At 45.3% G+C, this 17,927-nt stretch overlaps 1 protein-coding gene across 3 annotated transcripts in view; it reads left to right on the forward strand.

The window, feature by feature from the left end:
* LOC135372050 (uncharacterized) overlaps positions 1-17,927 on the forward strand; it is a 166,433-nt gene that overhangs the window by 124,588 nt on the left and 23,918 nt on the right. For 2 of the 3 annotated variants that reach the window (XR_010415802.1, XM_064605770.1), the window contains exon 1: positions 15,288-15,360. The exons of the other annotated variant lie outside the window; for it this stretch is intronic. The gene's annotated coding sequence lies outside the window, so the exon portion shown is untranslated. Of the gene's footprint in view, positions 1-15,287; positions 15,361-17,927 lie in introns of those variants that run through there. 3 annotated transcript variants of the gene reach the window in all.

A 17,927-nucleotide genomic window follows, 5' to 3' on the forward strand; every position in this document is an offset into this window, starting at 1 on the left:
TAAATGCTTGTGCGCTCCAAGCTGGAGCATTCATTCTTTGGACTCAGTAGTGTTCAGAGAGCTATCACTCTTGTGTTTTGCTACCAAGTAGTCCAATAAACCGTTCGCTGTTTATTCGACGACTCACCGACCCATTTCGCTTCGTGAGAATATATGATTCTGTAAAATAATAATCTGCATTGTCCCTGATAATGTAACAACCAACCAATGTAGTGCCAGTTTCTATTTTTTTAGTGGGCTGAAATGAGTAAATGGCCGTTTGCATAAACTACTATACTTACTACTACTACTACTACTACTTACTACTACTGCTATACTTTAGCGAGCATTGAGTTGTGAAATAAATTTTATTTTACTGCCCTTTTTACCTCGACAGAAAGCCTAAGGTACTCTAGGCTGGCCTGAACAAGAAAATGATTGCCAGAAGGAAGACAGATGTCTCAAGAGCAGTTAACCAGATACGTGTAAGCTTCATTATTTGGTGTACCAAGATTGTTAAGCTCTGTAATGTTTCAAGTTTAGCTGCATTCTTGTTTGCTTTGACGCCATAAGTTCCTCCTCTGTTTGCAACAAATAAAAGTGTACCCTGTGTTGGCATGTAATGCCATTACTAAGGACAGGTGAATATTTGTCCAAAGCTCGTTGACTCTAAACTTACACTTCAAACTTTATTGCAGTTGAAGTGACTTACAGCAAGACTTCGCAAGGATTTGAGAAAAATTAGGTGAGCATCATACGAGCACGAAACACCCCTCGAGACTGAATACAATGCTCGCATTCATTTCGCACGAGTAATAGTTTCAAATGATTCATTTGCAAACCGAAAAAGAATTGCAAAGAGCAGAAAACAGAGCTCCATACTACGGTGGTTTGTCCGACGAGGAGACCGTGACGACACCCCAGCAATGTTGTCTGCTTCAAACCTGCATTCTCCCTTGCCAGATGCTGTCAGCAGTGTGCTGCTTTCAGTGCCTTCTCGCTTAAGAGAGGCGAAGCACTTGCTTCATAAAAAAATTGTTTTGAATAAAATCTATGTAGTTCTTGAACGAGCTATGTAGTACACATGCTCCTGACATCCCAGCGCTACGGATATACCGTAACCTTTGTAGTGATTTTGTTGCGGAATCCTACTTTAAAATGGATGTCTAATCCAACAAATATGCATGTGCACACAGTAACTGATACACTTTTATAGGTTGCCACCATGTACTCTTTGCTCGTAAGATTTGTGGTGTCATGTCGTGTATTTTGATGGGTATTTTTTGTAGCTTCATGCACAAACTGTATTGCGCACTATAATTATATTCACTTAAGCAGGAAAGAAAATCTGTCCGTCAGCTCTCCAAATATGAGTGCGCTCGGATAGAAAGGCTGGACACAGTGAGGCCACGGTCCTGCTTGCGCAGATAATTTAATCCATCATGCTCAATACACTGCAGTGTTTCTCCTGGACACTATTGCTTTTCATTATATCCAACGGTGTATGTAGTTGACAGACTAGATTCCTTTTCCTTCTTATGTTGAACAATGCTGTAGAGTGTGGAGAGCAACATATCTTTTCTGCTTTTTTATGTGTCATTCTTGGCGAGATTAAGCCCTTGAATACATATACCTGTTGGGGTCTGACTGCAGCACTTCGGTCACTGCTGTCTGTTAGCGTGTGACTTCTCTCACGCTTCCTCATTGGCAGAAATGCTTACCGTTATGTGCAATTGATATTTTGCCATGACAGCTTGAAATGAATTGCTGCAGTTCATTTAGTATCTGTTTCTGTCTTTGTACTTCAGTGCTGTTTTACATTGCTTCAAAACCCGCTGAGAGTGTCCAAATGAGAAATAAAAGTGATATGCAGTTAAATAGGCGTCTGTGGCTGACTATAAGTGGTCTACGGAAGTGGAACCACCAGCAAGTGGTTCTCCAAAGTGGGAAAGGTTTCATAAACCACTTGCAAGTGGTTCCACTTGCAGAAAATATCCGACTGGGATGTCACACTGCTACGTAGCCGTGCGACATATGCGTGGTGCCAGAGAGGAGCTCTGGGTACTCATCTGTGAAAGCAGTTATATGGGTCACTGAGCCAGCACGAGCCAAACAGAATGTATATTTGTGTACTACGACCGGTGTCCTTTGATGGGGTACCATTATTTGTGAAATGTTTTATGACCTGTTTACGTCTCCTCAACAGCAGCCAACAGTAGCCACGATGAAAGAATCCAGTACATAACTTATTCTCTAACATGCTCGCAAGGGATCACGTCGTCATTCAAAATCGAATTGTTGTCGTTGTCAAGTTATTACCAACACTGCTGATCGCAGCTGAGGATCCAAGAAAGTTGGTGAGAAAATAAAGAAACTCAGCTACTGTTACGGCTTCGGTCACGCCCACTCACAGTGTTACGTGGCAATTTCATGACTGTGACTCAAATCACACGGCAGATACTGCACCAATGGAGCCCAAATGGCGCCCTTTGCCCAAATTTGAGTCTTGCCCAAATTTGCCCACGTCTAATATTTACCTGTCTGTCCCGTCCACCGCTCCAGTGCTTTCCTGAACCTCTTCACGTGGAGGGGGCTTCCTGGTCATCTCTACCTGGTCAATGACTTCTCGAACCTCTCATCCGTCAAGTCACGAAGCTGCTGCACATTGTCTGCGCCTGAGAGAAATTTCAACACTGAGGTTAAATTCATATCGCTTTTTATCAACATTGCTTGCTCATTGTAAGTCTTGTACATGAGGCAAACTGTCGCCTTACCCAGATATTAAATGGTATTGAGAGAATGTCTAAATTCCGTTAGCAGTTACATTGGTAAAATAAGCAGCTGAACAATTTGTCGCTACTACACCGCAGGTTCTTGAGGGAATACTCTCAGATCCGGATGAAGAAAATAAATCTTTGTGGCTTGCTCCTGCAGTGTTATATTCGTCGTACAAGGTCCATTGCTTCGCACGCTACCTATGACATATTTTGCATGATAATGCACAAAGAGTGCATATTTTGCTATTTTCCCGATGGGCAGGTGAGACAGCATTCTGGTTTTCATGAAGATTTTGCTGTTCCCGGAACGCTTTTGATTTTTTTTCCTAAAACCCAGCTCAGAATGAAATATTTGTGACGTTTCGGCTGGGGTGTGGATTTCATCCGCAAACATAGCTTCTGCATTGCACGAACTGCGTAGAATACAACGTTAAAGCAGCGCCAGGATCACGATATCCACATATGGTTGAGATCTCCTCCTAGTGCGGCGCTGAACGGTCCTGCGTTTTCATGGCGTCAGAGGGTGTGCCTCGCAGTGCATTCCTGGCGATGAGCAGTGGTTTGACTCTCCAAAATTTAACATGGACTGTAGCACAGTGCCGAAAGCAAAGGCTTTACCTGCATGCTTTATGTCTGTCGCGCGAGCCTCACTTGTTGTATGCCTCTTGAACAATGCAGCTTTATTTTAGCGGTGACTCCTAATCAAACTCTTTCTTTAAATATGCATTCTATTAAATTGTTTCATACTCAGAACAATGAAAATCATTGTGTATCTTCAGTTTTTACAGCATATTTCGAAGAGTTTGAGTGCCTAGGCACGCTCCTGGTCCTAAAACAAAATCACTGCGTTGACGTTCAACGTAGCTAACGACTCTTCGACTATGTTGCAATGATTCTCCAAGGACAGAAGCTGTAAAAGAAACAATGTCATTATTCTGATAAGAGTTTTATGTTGAATTGTTCTTGAGCGATGACGTGTCGGACGTGCAGGTTGTCTCGGAGTGCTCTATCATATGAACGTCTACGGGTCTTAGGAGTAAGAGCAGCAGCACGTATAGCGGTGTTGCCCCCACTACTGCGATGGACTTCCTTTAGCGTCTGTGTATGTCTCCCACAATCGTTTCACATTTGCGTCTGCATCTTTGCAAAAGCTATTTATCAAGAGATGGCTCATAATCCCACCACACCTGGCTACACAGCGCAGATCTAGTGCCCTCCTATCACACAGCGTATGTCACTTAGTGTCGTCCTGCCCGAAAGTTTCACTTGTGCAGAGCATGCATTCACCGCTTGCAAAGGGTATAATTCGTGGGAGCTTTGACGCACAGATTGCCGTGCGATGCACATCGCCTGAAAGTGTAGTCTCCACCATCGCGTTCCACCTGTTCGCTGTTTGCATCATCTACTTTTGAGATACTGTTTTGGGAGATATGAGTCACGATCGAGTAACGGCTGACATGAAAGAAGGTGACGAACCACATGAATTTTTTGCGCATATTTTCTTCGCTACACGAAGAAAACGTGCAAGAACAGAAGATGCGGCACGGTTGCTATGACAACGGCCAACATTCCTTGCGTCGCTCGTCTAGAAACTGAACTCACCGAATACATGCGCGCGTTGCTTTCCAAGGGCTTTCGGCTGTCACTCAGACGGACGCATGGAAACGGAATAGTGCAGAGAGGCCGAAGTAAGAAAAAAACGAAAAAAAAAAGCTGGGTTCATCTCAAAGACATCTTTACCCTGGGGTCACACGGGGTTGCACATAGGATGCACAAGATCGTGAAGGAAGTATGACATAAACATAGAACTTTCAGCAACTCTCACGCATAGAATTTCGCCATGGGAAGCACAAATTTCCTGAGAAAACGAGTTTCTAAGAATACGTGCTGCGGCGACGAATCAGCCCATGCTCCGGCATGTGGTGCCGTCAGGTTCTGTCGGCGCTTTTATTGGGTGCCGAATAATCGTCTGCTAGCAAATCGACCAGTCAACACATGGGACAGACGGGGAGAAAAGCAACTGTGAAACAATGAAGAGGCCGCGCGCCTCATTATTCACCGGATGATGTGACGTCACAGAGTGACAGCTGACGGAGAGGGGCACTTCTCAAATGCGAGAATGAAAGCTGTCTTGTTTGCCACGATCGCATACTGTTACGCATTTTGTGTGAATCATGTCCCCAGGGCTATTACTCCTAATTTCTACTACTCCTGACATATTTTTTGTTAAAGTTGTCCCACATCCCCTTAACAACTCCGTTTACTCTCCTGGACCGTCACACTGCATTCATTCTACTTTCCAGTTGGATATACTTCCGTAGTGCGGTTCTGATAGGGAGATTAGGGAACTGTGATTCCAAAATAGCCCATAATTCGCCCGACTTAAGAGTCTGTAGAGGAGGTGGTGTCCCTTGACATGAGCCCCGACCCGCGGTGATACGACGATCAGGGAGAGGCGATGTTAGTGTCTGTTCTCCATGACGCGCTGTGGAGCGCGTGGTTATCGTCATCGTCATCGTTGTCATCGGCCCGCTACAGTGTTCTACTTCCACAGACATGGAGAAATGGGAAACCAAGATAAAAGGGGGTCTACTCACGAGTAGGAGAGCAAAAGCGACGCGCACCGCTGCCGTGTTCACGGCACGGCATAGCACGCTCTGGCGGAGACGATGAATGAGCTTGGCGGAAGCGGTGAGATGAGGTTTGCTGTAAATGAGTGGTGAAGTCGTCGGGCGTTGTGGCCTGGGGTGCTGCAACCGGCACGGGCGCGAGAGCCCGCAGGGTCGGTCCCTGGAACAGTTGGGCCGAGACGCGAGCTGAAGCGTGCCGTGGCGTCCGATGCCACGGACTACCGGAACTGGCGGGGACACGTTGCTCTGACGTCGCGTACGGCCAAAGGATGACCGACGAGGTTCAGGATGCGCGATGAAGCAGTGGGTCATCACTGGATCTCTGACCGTGCATGGGTTGGTGAGAGCGCTCGGGTCATTACATGGTCGGTCTGATCCGTAGCGCCCTACCTATAGCAGAGCTATGATATCGCCAGCCTAGACTCACGTAGAGGGACTCCACCCTCCCTCTTCAAGTTATTCAAACTTCTCCAAAATCTCAGCAGAACACTCAAGGTATCTGGCTACAATACCAGGGGAGAACATGACTGAGCAACTTCTGTGTGCAACCTACAAGTTTTCCGACCCGCGGCCTCGCTCGCTCCGCGAGCTCTCACATAAGAACAACGTCAACACAACTTCTTATAAGCTGTTCTTCTTAACTTTTGCAACTTCTGTTCTTCTATTCACGGCAGAAGAACATTACACTTGACTTCCTAACTCTTACAGAACGAACGAAGCACGCTGGCGCTCGAAGTCCTGGTTTGGCTCACCTATCTCGATGAATTTGTCGTAGTACTCGAGAAGGTCTGCGTGTTCAAGGAGTTCATGAAGCTCCCGCTCCGATTTCTTTTGAGGAATGGACGTCATCGGCACTGCAAAGTAAATGAAGTTTCAGAGCGTATTCGTCGTAGAGGAAAAATAGCAGAGACCAAGAGGGTAAAATAATACACAGTCCAGCTTGTTGAAATTCCGTCAAGAAAAACAATAACGAAAGAATGAAGCACGAAGTCAGGGTAACTGTTTAATACGTGAGCTTTCGGGCAGAGCCTGCCCTTCTTAAGACAAAAGCAGCAGTTAAAACATTGCTTATGTAACGTGTGGGATCGATGAGAGAAGGAACCAAAGATTAAGAGAGAAACCGATCCCATACCTTATATAATCAATGTTTGAATTGCTTCTTTTGTCTGATGAAGGACAGGCTGTGCCCGGAAGCTCGCGTATTAAACACTTACTCTGAGTTCGTGCATGATTATTTCGTTATTATTTTTCTTGAGGAAAAGTAGTAATCGAAGTAGGCGGTGATGTAAGCTAAAATTTGTGTTGCGGGTATCCACAACAGTGAGCAGCAGTGCTAACATGGTGATGTGACTCAGGAAGAACATGTTTCTCCAGCGAAAGACGTAGTTCGTAACTCCGTCCTTACCAACTGTCATTATCTTCGCTCGCCTTGCTTATATTGGTTAGTCCAATGGTAACATGTCAATAGCGGTCAATACCGAGTCATCGAACTTTTTTTTTGCAACGAGACATACAGTGTGCTGCGACCTTTGTCTACGTTTCTTTACATTTCTTGCTAGACCATCGGTATTTTTTCTGTGCCGGTTGCCTGGTAATTATTCCCATAGAAACAAGGATCCCAGGACGGTCTCCAAGGATATTTTGCGCTTGCTTGCGACCATTCCAAAGTCACGCTGTCACCGCCACGGAACTCGCGATAACAAATTTCTGTCACCGTGACAACGCTCCTTAGAGCCACACGTTCTTATCACATGATATCTTTAAGAGCTGCTCAGTTAACCCGGGAGCGTAATTCGAAAACTCTACGTTGTACAACAAATTACGCTGTGTCTAGCTTTACAGGGTGATAGGTGATCGTCTGGCGACCTGCGTTACCATGGCAACAACGAGATGCTCCTCCATTCTGAGCGGGTTCAAATATCCCAGTAGGAAAAGAAGGCAGATAGCTTTTTCTTGTGAAATCTTGTCAGCTTATCCTTTCGAGACGTTTGATTCCTTTGAGTACCACGTGTTTGTAATTCCACGGCTCCGGCTTACTGTGATGAACTGTGACCATTAAGTCTGTGGCATTGTCTATCCCTTGCGAAACGAATTGGTTTTAGAAAATGTTCTTCGCTGAATGGTTTTTGAACATGGAACATTGGAACAACAATGGAACATTTTGCGAAACTCGTTCATGCAAAGAAACAGCTAAGACGTCCCATCATGCAGCGTTGTGTGTTGTGAGAAAACCTGCATCGTGAAAATGGCGTATCCTGCTGATCCACCACTTCGGGCGTAGAGCTTCGAAACCGTTATGGTCTTATTATTTTGTGTATTTTTGTTTTAATTCAATAGTCGAGTGCTATCTATACGAAACTGAACATGTTCACCGACTACAGACTAAATTCGTAGCTTAATTGTACCTCAGATATATTTGACAAGTAGTTGCTAGAGCAACGGTGAAACTTACGTCGGCGCTTCTGATGACGGTCCGGAGATGACGAACATTTTTACTGCACGACCCTGAACCGGAAATTACAACTGCTGCATATGTACCCTTTGTGCGATACGAAATCGTTGATGACTTCATCGCTGAACTCGTTTTCGTTTCAGGAGGAAACGTGTCCATGACAGGCAAGCCTGAGCGATGGGCAAGGCACGTAAACACACAAACAGGAGGACTCAAAACCAGCAAGGCATTTCAGCCCTCGTGTTTGTGTTGTTTACGTGTCTTGCCCATCGCTCAGGATTGCCTATCATGGAATTTATCTACCAGCTAGCCTGCATTTACCCCATTCTGTCGAGGAAAGGTGTCCTTTGATCCTGATAGAGTTCTCCTGTCCATCGCTTTGAGCGTTGTCTTTTTCTTATGCATGGACCAGGTATTTGCGATATAGTGATCTAGTAATATAAATCTGATGTAATGTCATGCATATAACATAGAGAAAAAATATTTGCACGTCCTGGCATGCTGCTACCACCTCACTTCGATGAAAACCCTCGCACTACGGACACAGCGAGTCTCCACAGCTCCGAGCGTCTCCAACGCACGCCACGTTTTTCTCACAATTCAATTCAATCATCAATGAACGCGAAAACGCTACCTTCGAGGAACTATGCATTGCTTGTATCCAAGTTTAGTAGTGTCAAGCCGATTGGTTAACTGCTCTCGCCCCATCTCTAAGAAGAAGTGTGCTTCTGTTCATCGTGAGTCACAGGGCCCTGATTTAACACAGTCAATCTGTTGAGAAGGCTCCACGTTGTCAGTGTCCGCAATTTAACGCAGCCTACATCAAGTTCGACGTCAGCAGGGGAAGGGTACGCCCACGAAATGTCCACGCATTCTTCCCTTCGAAGATACTAAAGAAGGGGCCAAGACTAAAGAAAGGGCTACCTGCTGTACCGGGCAGTGTGGTTTGCAATTACACGGTCTGAGATGAGAATTTCTCAGGACAGATGATATCGGAAACAGGGAAATCTTACCTCTGTCACTTGTCTCCTTGTGTGAGTTATGACTTGTCTGACACGAGTCTACCATGAGCACAAAGGTGTCGCTAAAGTGGGCAGTGTCCTCAGCGAGTTGTCCTTGGGTTATCGCCTTCAGTTGAATGGTATGAGGCGATGTGGAGTGAGTCTGCCTGGCAGGACCTCCATGCTGATGTCCTAACGGCGATGTGTTCTGGGTGGTCTGCATGTAAAACAGATGTCGAAAAGTGAAACATCGTGGAAACTGGATGTGCATACCAGCACCTTGAAGCACCCATCGTGCGCCGCGAAGTACACATTCCCCTAAATCGCAATCGTTCAAATTCTTGTCCATCCCATGTATTAGGAACGCATGATTACTATATTTCCAACCCCCCATGAATTGCATCGGGTGCCGATGCCCTATCTAACGCAAGTCGTAGTCTTCGTTACAAAAGACTCCCCATGCCGCACTCAAAGGGTTGCTATTTTTGACTATGGCAGTTACTGAATTCTTCCCCAAAGGGTGTCGGGTGCACGCCGCAGGAGTCTGTGATGTGGTAAACCACTTCGCTCATTCTTGTTGTCGTCCTTGTTGTTAAAGCGTTCCCCTATTCACTCAACCTTTCCTTGACGTTCCGCGTTGTGCCTTTGTTGGACCTGCATGTGTGACGCAACTTGCAAGCCACCCCTATGATTTTCCCCCACTTGAAGACACAGGTGGCTCATCGTGTCTTGGAAAAACATCCAAATGAATTCAGTGCTTCTCTTATGTCTTGTATAACATATTCCTTCTATATGAAGGGAAGTGCTCAGGATAAGAGCCGCCAATATTACGAACACGGAATGTTCTTCTTCTGGGTCATAGACTGATCTGCTTCTCCCACAAGAAGAAGAACAGTCTCTGTTCGAAATATCGGCTGCTCACTCCCTGAAGCACTTCTCTTCTTATTTTGTTACCGGTTCGCTGGATTTCCTACACGTCATAGTCATTCTATAGCAGTCTTTCCGCCCCTGTGGATCCCGAACCCCAGTGGGGTCGTGACCGATTCAGCGTGGAGCCGCTAATCAGTGCAGGAACTATAAAGAAGAGGTGTCCAGAGACTCATTTTATTCGATGGAGAACACTCTGCGCCGAAAAACTAAAATTATGTTGGGGTCACCTCGGTGCTCCTATAAGCCTAAGAGCTCAAGTGGTGCCGTCATTACCCAAGGCAGGTTTTCCAAATGCGTTACCTATTACCTCATTATGACGTGATACCTAGCCACCAATGAGGGACGTGTTGCGGTGTTGTGTAGCGTGGCCTGGAATCGACTCTTTAGTGTACGAGATTCTGGGACACAAATACCAGTACAGGCAGCAGAGGGGCTCTTCCAGTGGGAACCAGCTAGAACACTGAAAAACAAGTTTCAGGGTACCGTAAACGGCTTGGCTTGACTTGGATTCACCTAACGTAACCAGGCGACGCCGCCATTTCCCTTCCACGCAAATTTGGCCAGCTGTGTCGACGCTCTGCGACAAATGCAATTTTATGTAAACTCGCGTGAGATTGCCTATGCCACACGATCCTAGATGGTACATAAACTACTCTGTGTACAGATATAAGGGTATAGCCAATTTCAAAGCGAAAAAGGAACTCCTAGGTAGGTACAATATAATGTCAGTTAAACAATAATTTGATTTAGAAACACAGACGTCATAGTGTAGTTTTGTGATCAACAGGGTCAGTGATCTATGGGAGCATTACATGTACAAGAGCTGACCAAATGAATAAATAAATGGAAGGATATGGTGGATCATGGTCACGTGGGTGGATTCGGCCAATAACCATCACGGCGGCAAGGCAAAAGGCTGGCATTACTCTGAAACTTGTTTTTCTAGTGCTCTAGCACCAGGCAGCGGCGTAGGTCGACTTTCCTAGTTATCGCAAAAAAAAAAAAAAAACACTGTGGAAGCGCGTCTGTACGCATGAGAGGATTTTTTTTCCAAAGCTCTATATATTCAAAAACCTCCGGAGAGGAGGAAGAGGAAGGAGGGAAGGCTTGCTTACGCAGTTGCCACGTGTACTAATCTCACAGGGCTCCCTGAGGAACCTACGCCAAGTGTTCTTTTCTTCGCACAAAACTTGGGTTTCGGGGAAAAGAGCGTTGGTGGGCCATTTTGTCAGGGATCAAGCAATTTAATTTTCATAGAGTGAGCTAGCGCTCGAGAGTGATTGAGAAATCCGGAGAGTGCGGTTCGGGAAGGTTGACAGTGTGTGCAATGGAGAAGAATATGCTCCAGATCCTCCAGAGCACCACATTGACGTCATCTCGGAGAGTCAACTTGTCTCAAGCGGTAACGTCACCGAGCTGTAAAAGCCACGTCGAGTAGCATTCCATGAATTAACGCAGCATGTTGACGGAGGTGTTTCGTGTCATGCGAAAAGCGAGCGTTGGATCGACTTTGTTCAGCATAGATGGGTAGAAATCCAGCGAACCGGTAAAGAAGTACGAAGGGAGTTGCCTCAGGACAGGAGCAGCTGATATTTCGAACAGAGACGCGTTAAAGGTTCATGCGAATTATGGGACAACAGCTCGGTAGGGAAGAAAGGGTCCGTGCAGGTATTTACGGCCAGAGTGAATGGCTGCTTTGTTAGATTGTGGAGGGGATTATGTGAACGAAGTGATGTTGGCTCCAGACCGGTTACAGAAATGGGAGGTTTGCGTGTACGGGAAGGAAACGGGACAACACGCAGGAATTGGCAAGCAGCATTCAGCATAGGTTCGGGGAGAATGTCAGTTGTCCACTGGCGGGAAGCCAGTGGTTGTCACGAGGCATCGCAGAATGGAGCGACGGTCTCCTCGCAGCAGTGCAATACTGGTCCGCTCCCGATACCAGAGAGTTAATTATCCGGCGCTGTCGGCCTGCTCATTCGCCACCACACCACAATGGGCTGGAACCCACAGGAGAACCAGCCTGTGGCCTGCTTCGTAAACATGGGGGTAGGTCATTAATATATCCGTGAGTATCCGTTATATCAAGGGTCGTTCAGTTGAGACAATCTAGTTACTTTTTTAGATTATACAGCTGCACGTTTTGTCCATAGAGGCCAGGTTGACGCTGTCTATTTTGATTGCTCAAAGCATTCGATTTGGTCAATCATCCTCGTCTTATCTACAAGCTGGGATTTATGGTCAATCGGAAAACTTTTGTAAGTGGTTCACTAGTTACTTGACTTGTCCTAATCACGTTCAATTGCATGGTGCGCGCTCTAAAACCTTCATTCCTACCTCAGGTGTTCCACAGGGTTCCACCTTAGGACCCTTATTTTTTAGTATTTATGCTAATGACTGTTATAACTCTGCTATAAAACACTGCAAATTACTTCAGTTCGCGGATGATGTTAAGCTTTTTTTTCTGTAGCCAGCACTGCAGATTGTCAAAGGATCCAAGATGATAACAATGAAGCCATCGCCAGTCACTTATGCTTACAGTATAGAAACGGTAAACATTCATCGTGAATCTGCTGTACGCGACTTAGGTGTGACGTTTGACAGTAGACTTGCGTTTGGAGGTCACACTGTTGTTGTTACCAACAAGGCTTACTCTATTTTTGGAGCAACTGGAGAGTGGTGAAAGCCTTTAGTAATCCCAACTGCATTATATCTTTATTCCGGTCACTTGTTCTGCCTATATTGGAGTTCGGGTCAGTTGCCTGGAATTCACTGTCAAAAACTACAGAGAAAATTGAGAAAGTGCAAAAAAGACTCGTGCGCTCAGTAGAGTATCGCCTTCCGTGGTTAAGTGACAGCATTTCACTGCCATCCCTTTTGAGCAAACGGGTTTACCGTGATCAGATATTTTTGTATAAGTGTCTACAAGATCGTGTAGATTGTACTAGTGTAATTACGAGGCTAACTCTCTCCGTCCCAAAGCGCAACACCAGGGCGCTGCGAATGTCCCATGTTTTTGGTACCTCTACAGAAAATTGTCCCACATTAAGAATACAGATTTTAAGTAACATTAATTCTGCTTGCGTTGACTTGCTTCATCGTAATATGAGAATTGTCCAATCAGCTCTTCGTTGCGCATGTGACCTCTGGTGTTTGTATAAGTATGACCAATGTGAGCTGCTTTTTCATTGTGCTATGAACGTCTAATTTTATTCCATTAATATTATTCCTATGTTGTGTGTTTTTTATTGTGTACTGCTGGTAAAGCTTTAGGCTGTTAGTATACACATATATAAATAAATAAATAAATGGTAGTCCGGGTTATGTTCAATGCCCGAACTTCATATTGGTCGTATTTATTAGGGAGCGTGCTTCTCCCCCGTATATCACTACGCTCAGATCTGACTGAAAGATCACCTGAATGGCTGAGTGGATAGAAGCATCCACTCGCTTTTGGGGTTTTTCATGGGATAGTTGTAGACTGTTAGGTGGCGGGTTCGAGTCCTACCACAGCCTGTGCTGTCTGTAGCCGTTCCGCAGGTTTTTCCGGCAAACCATGTAGACGGATGTCCGCAGTTGCTACTGAAGTCGGCCCAGGACGCCTCCTTGTCTTCCTTTTCTTCCTGCTCTCCTCTCAGTCCATCCACGTCACTACGGCAGACAAAACCACAGCTGTTCTGCAACCCTAATATGTAGTCACTACAGGTGCTAACAGGTAATAAAAAAAGTGCGGCTGAAAATGTCCCGGTTCTAGAAATTTGTTTCTTTTTCTTGTTTTGAAAGTGAAACACTTTTCGAAACTGGTTCAGCAATGTCCTCTTTATGAAGCGGCAATAAACCATCACGTGGTATTTGCAGGAGTTTCATTCGGACGAAAGTCACGGTATGAACTTACAGCATTGTGCAGTATTTGTTCTTAACACAGCGTAAGCCACTAATATTAGGCTTTACATCATGGACAACTGAAGTGAGCACTTATTCGTTTTTTTTTCTGCCGCGTCATGTTCGGCAACGTCGTTCAGCGAGAGACCTACGAATACAGGTAGGATGCCTGAATACTAGCTCACTATGTGTAGAGCGGAGTAACCCTTTGTAGAAACTAATGCCGCGAAGCCACCGTATTGACTCCCACGCTTACCCGTGCATGAATAATGTGTTCCGATTTCACCTACTTTTTCAAACCTCCTCTGTAAGTATTTACTCGACTCCAAAATGTAGGGTGTCGCTAATCGTATAGCTATAGGTGGCGTGCATATGACGTCACACCATAGCTTTACCCGTGCTTTTTCCCTCTTTCTGGTGAACCAGCGCACGTCAATCCACCCCACCTATACTTTTGTGAGCAATTCGCGGCGAGCTGCGCGTGGGCGCCAAGATGTCGGAAAATCGTGGCAGACGACGGAGTTGTGTTAGCTCAGTGCAGACGGAGCTACTGATTTATTTATTCATTCATTCGTGCCCAAGAACAGGCCATATGGGCCTTGGTGTTTGTGCACATAAGGAGAAGCAGAGAAATAGCAATTACGATAGAGGGGCAAATACCGGGAATACATCCAAAACGCCCATTAATACGTACAACACAACGCAATACCGTTACACGGTACACCACATTCCGATACGACACAGTCAGTACTCGCAAATAGACATTGAGTGAATGTATGCAATTGAATGAAGTCGTGACAGTACAGGTAGCAATCAGTAAGTAAAAGAGCACAAACTAGAGAATCAAGAGAGAATAGATACAGAGTAAATAATCAATAGAGAAGCCACTTTGCGCTGGGCTAGTACACAGGTAACCAGAATGCGCTAAACTACGATAATACGAAGAATGATAATACTGTGACAACGCAGGTACCCAGAACGTACTAAACTATGATACACCATGATACGCAGGAGGTACTTATTGAGGCACCCTAATCAGTAATTACATGTACCCTGTATCTCGTTCAGGAGGCGCCCTGTGTACCACACACCATGTCGAACATCTTCCTCTTACACCACGGATAAAAATCTTCCTGTCTGAGTCTGACAAACAGGGTATCGGAGAATGGGGGAAGGAGGAGGGTACATCGTGACGTAGCATCTTCCCCTCGCACGAGTCTCGTGATGTAGAGCGGCCGCAGGTGAAAGGGGAATAAACCGCGCGTGAGCTGGGACAAAAGAAACAAGGAAGACAGGCAAGAGAACTTGTCGTCTGTCACGTGATGATCGTGCAGGCCCTCCGTTCGTGTTTTATCCGTGTCTTCTTTTGATAAACTGGATAACCCATTGACAATGCAGCGCACAGAAAAAAAAATATATTGCACGGTGACTCGTGATAGAGAACGAGTAAAAAATGTTGAACGTTGCGTCACTATTCATTTAACATTTACATGTTCTGACGTCCTCCATTGTGAGACGACGCCCACATTTTCCTGTCGAAAGAGCAAAGATTACTTGGACAATGCACAAGTGCGCAGTGAATGATAACGCTTATCAGTGTCTCACGTATGCATGTTTCACATAAGTGTCGCCATCAGTCTCTTTCAGGTGACCACCGATTCATCTCCATCTCAGCCCCGTCTGAGTGGCAATGGACGACCGAAAGTGAGGTGAGATTACAGTGCGAACTATCTCCGAATGCATTCCACTATTTTTTCTTTCATTTTACTGTTATTGCAGTCTTATGATTGCTGTTCCGCAATAATATATCCTATTTTCAATAATGAGTTTTGATTGTGTCAACCTTTCATCGTCCCGCGCCTCATTGACGGCTGGCAGTGCTACTATATGATGCCATATTGATACTCATAAGCAGTAAACAATGCGTGCAGGTCCCATAAGTGTCCCTTAGGCACTATGTTGTCCTCATTTGATGTATATGAAGCAGCATACTCACCAAATGTCTCGATGAAATCACCCGTTTCTCGAATACCTTATTTATTTTCCAGGAGTATTTGATAACGAAGGCATTTTCCCTCCGATTACGGTTCCTATGCTAGATATCGACGTAGTCCTGCGCCCGTGGTCGGTAACCTACGTAAGAATAAAAATCGTCATCACACTCCGTTGCAACTCACTCGTTAATTGAAGTCCTTTGCGAAGTAAAATGCGATGTTACTATCTCCCGTGAAAAGAAACCCTCTCCTTTTCATTTTGAAAATCTATAGGTGCAGTTTTCTTCACGAGAAAACAAAATTTAATCACCATACTAGGCTGCATACTGCAGCTTCTTCTATAGTTGAGGTTGTCTAGGAAGTTAAAAAAAATTGCCTGTGTGGAAGACACCCTGTCACATGACATATTGCAGGTTTACGTGTGTATTTTTTTTTCTTAATCGAGGAGAAAAAATCGTCAGCGCACTCACATCTTGTGTGTAAGGTCCCATTATCACGAATTGAAGGAAGTTCACCTTCTACTGTTCTACAAGTCCTAGTATCGCCGTTGTTGTTTTTGATTGCCTGGTTCACGACAATGTTGCGGTGGACGCGATTTGCCACTTGTTTATTGAGCATCGTCCGAAAATGTACTACTTGGCCGATGTCTCTGCTCTTGTCTACGTCGCGACAGAGAAACAGAAAGTAGAACTGCTATTCTGTGCATAAACAAGCAATGACTTTGGCTTGAATGCTACATCACATGTTTGCCTCATCCCGTGGCCAAAGGAGATGTGACGGCGTTGGCAGCACCGTTTAAAAGGTTACCAGCCATAGGACCAGGTTGCAACGGCCCTACGACAACTTTATTTTACGACGATGACTAGGGAGTTCCACATCCGGAGGCCGATACGCTACCCCATTACTGGCAAATTTTCAAAATGGAAAAGGAGATAGCCACAAAGGCATCATGTTTTACCTCCTAAAAGACGTCAACTAACGAATGAAGAACAGCACGGTGCGGTGACGATTATTTTCTCGGTTATCGAAAATTTCAACTGTAGATATGTTCAACTGAGGATCTGTTGTATAAATGGCACGATAGCGCACCAGGTACGTGAAAACACAACCTCAAAAGTGCCATTTTTTACGAATGGTCGATATATTTTCGATCGATCAGTTAAACAATGAATGCAGATCAGTTTCATATTTTTACTAGAAGCTAATCTCCATACAGTAGCTTACGAGCCTAAATAATCCCGGACTCCTACGAGAATACTAATCTACCGAAAGTTAATCGAAGACTTTTCCCGAAATGCGCTCCATTCCTTTAAACTGTCACCACGTCACCGGATTTGTTATCCCAGCGTATGCCCTCCGGGAACATTGGTCCACCCTTCCCATCTAACAGCAGTCAACGAAACCACAGAACTGTCTTCTGTTTCTCTCAGAAGGACGCGCGAAACAGACAAGAATTTTTCATGTTTGAGTCCAGTTCGAGGCCCATCCAGTGTTGAAGAATGGAAATACGAAGGGAACCCAGAGACAGGGGAAAGAAAACACGAAACACCCACGATCTCAGAGATCTCAAACTGAGATCGTGTGTGTTTCGTGTTTTCTTTCCCCTGTCTCTGGGTTCCCTACGTATTATCATGTACCAGCTCGCCTGCGCCCTTGCACTTCTTCCGTTGAAGAATGGAAACTCTTAAGAAGAAAGAAGCTGATACACTACGTATGCACCACTAAAGGAATGCGCTGTTATGTACGCTCTGCAAGTCACCGAGCCTTCTGCGCATGTCTCCTCTCTCTCCTCTCTCTCTCTCTGTTAGTCCGCTAGGAAAGCCTCATTGGCTACAGCGGCGCCCTCCCTCTTCACTCTAACTGCCTCCTCTCATGCGTGGAGACGTGCTTACACAGCGTATATTTTTAGCGAAATCTAGGAATGTCGAGCTACACCGCTGGCTGGTTCTCACTGGAAGAGGCTATGGAAGGACTCTGACGTGTAGGAAATCCCGCAAATCAAAATATGAAGGGAAGTGCCTGAGGGCGAGAACAGCGGATATTTCGAACAGACTGTTCTTCTTCTTGTAGGAGAAGCAGAACAGTCTATGACCCAGAAGACGAACATTCCATGTTCCAAATATCGGCGGCTCTTATCCTAAGGCACTTCCCTTGATATAGAATGACTATGTTATACAAAACATAGGACAAACACTGAATTGATTTGGATGTTTTTCAAAGACACGGATGAGTCACCTGTGGTTTCAAGTCGCAACACACTTGCAGGTCCAACAAAGGTACAA

This window comes from Ornithodoros turicata, unplaced genomic scaffold (assembly GCF_037126465.1).
Source record: "Ornithodoros turicata isolate Travis unplaced genomic scaffold, ASM3712646v1 Chromosome126, whole genome shotgun sequence".
NCBI lineage: Eukaryota > Metazoa > Arthropoda > Arachnida > Ixodida > Argasidae > Ornithodoros > Ornithodoros turicata.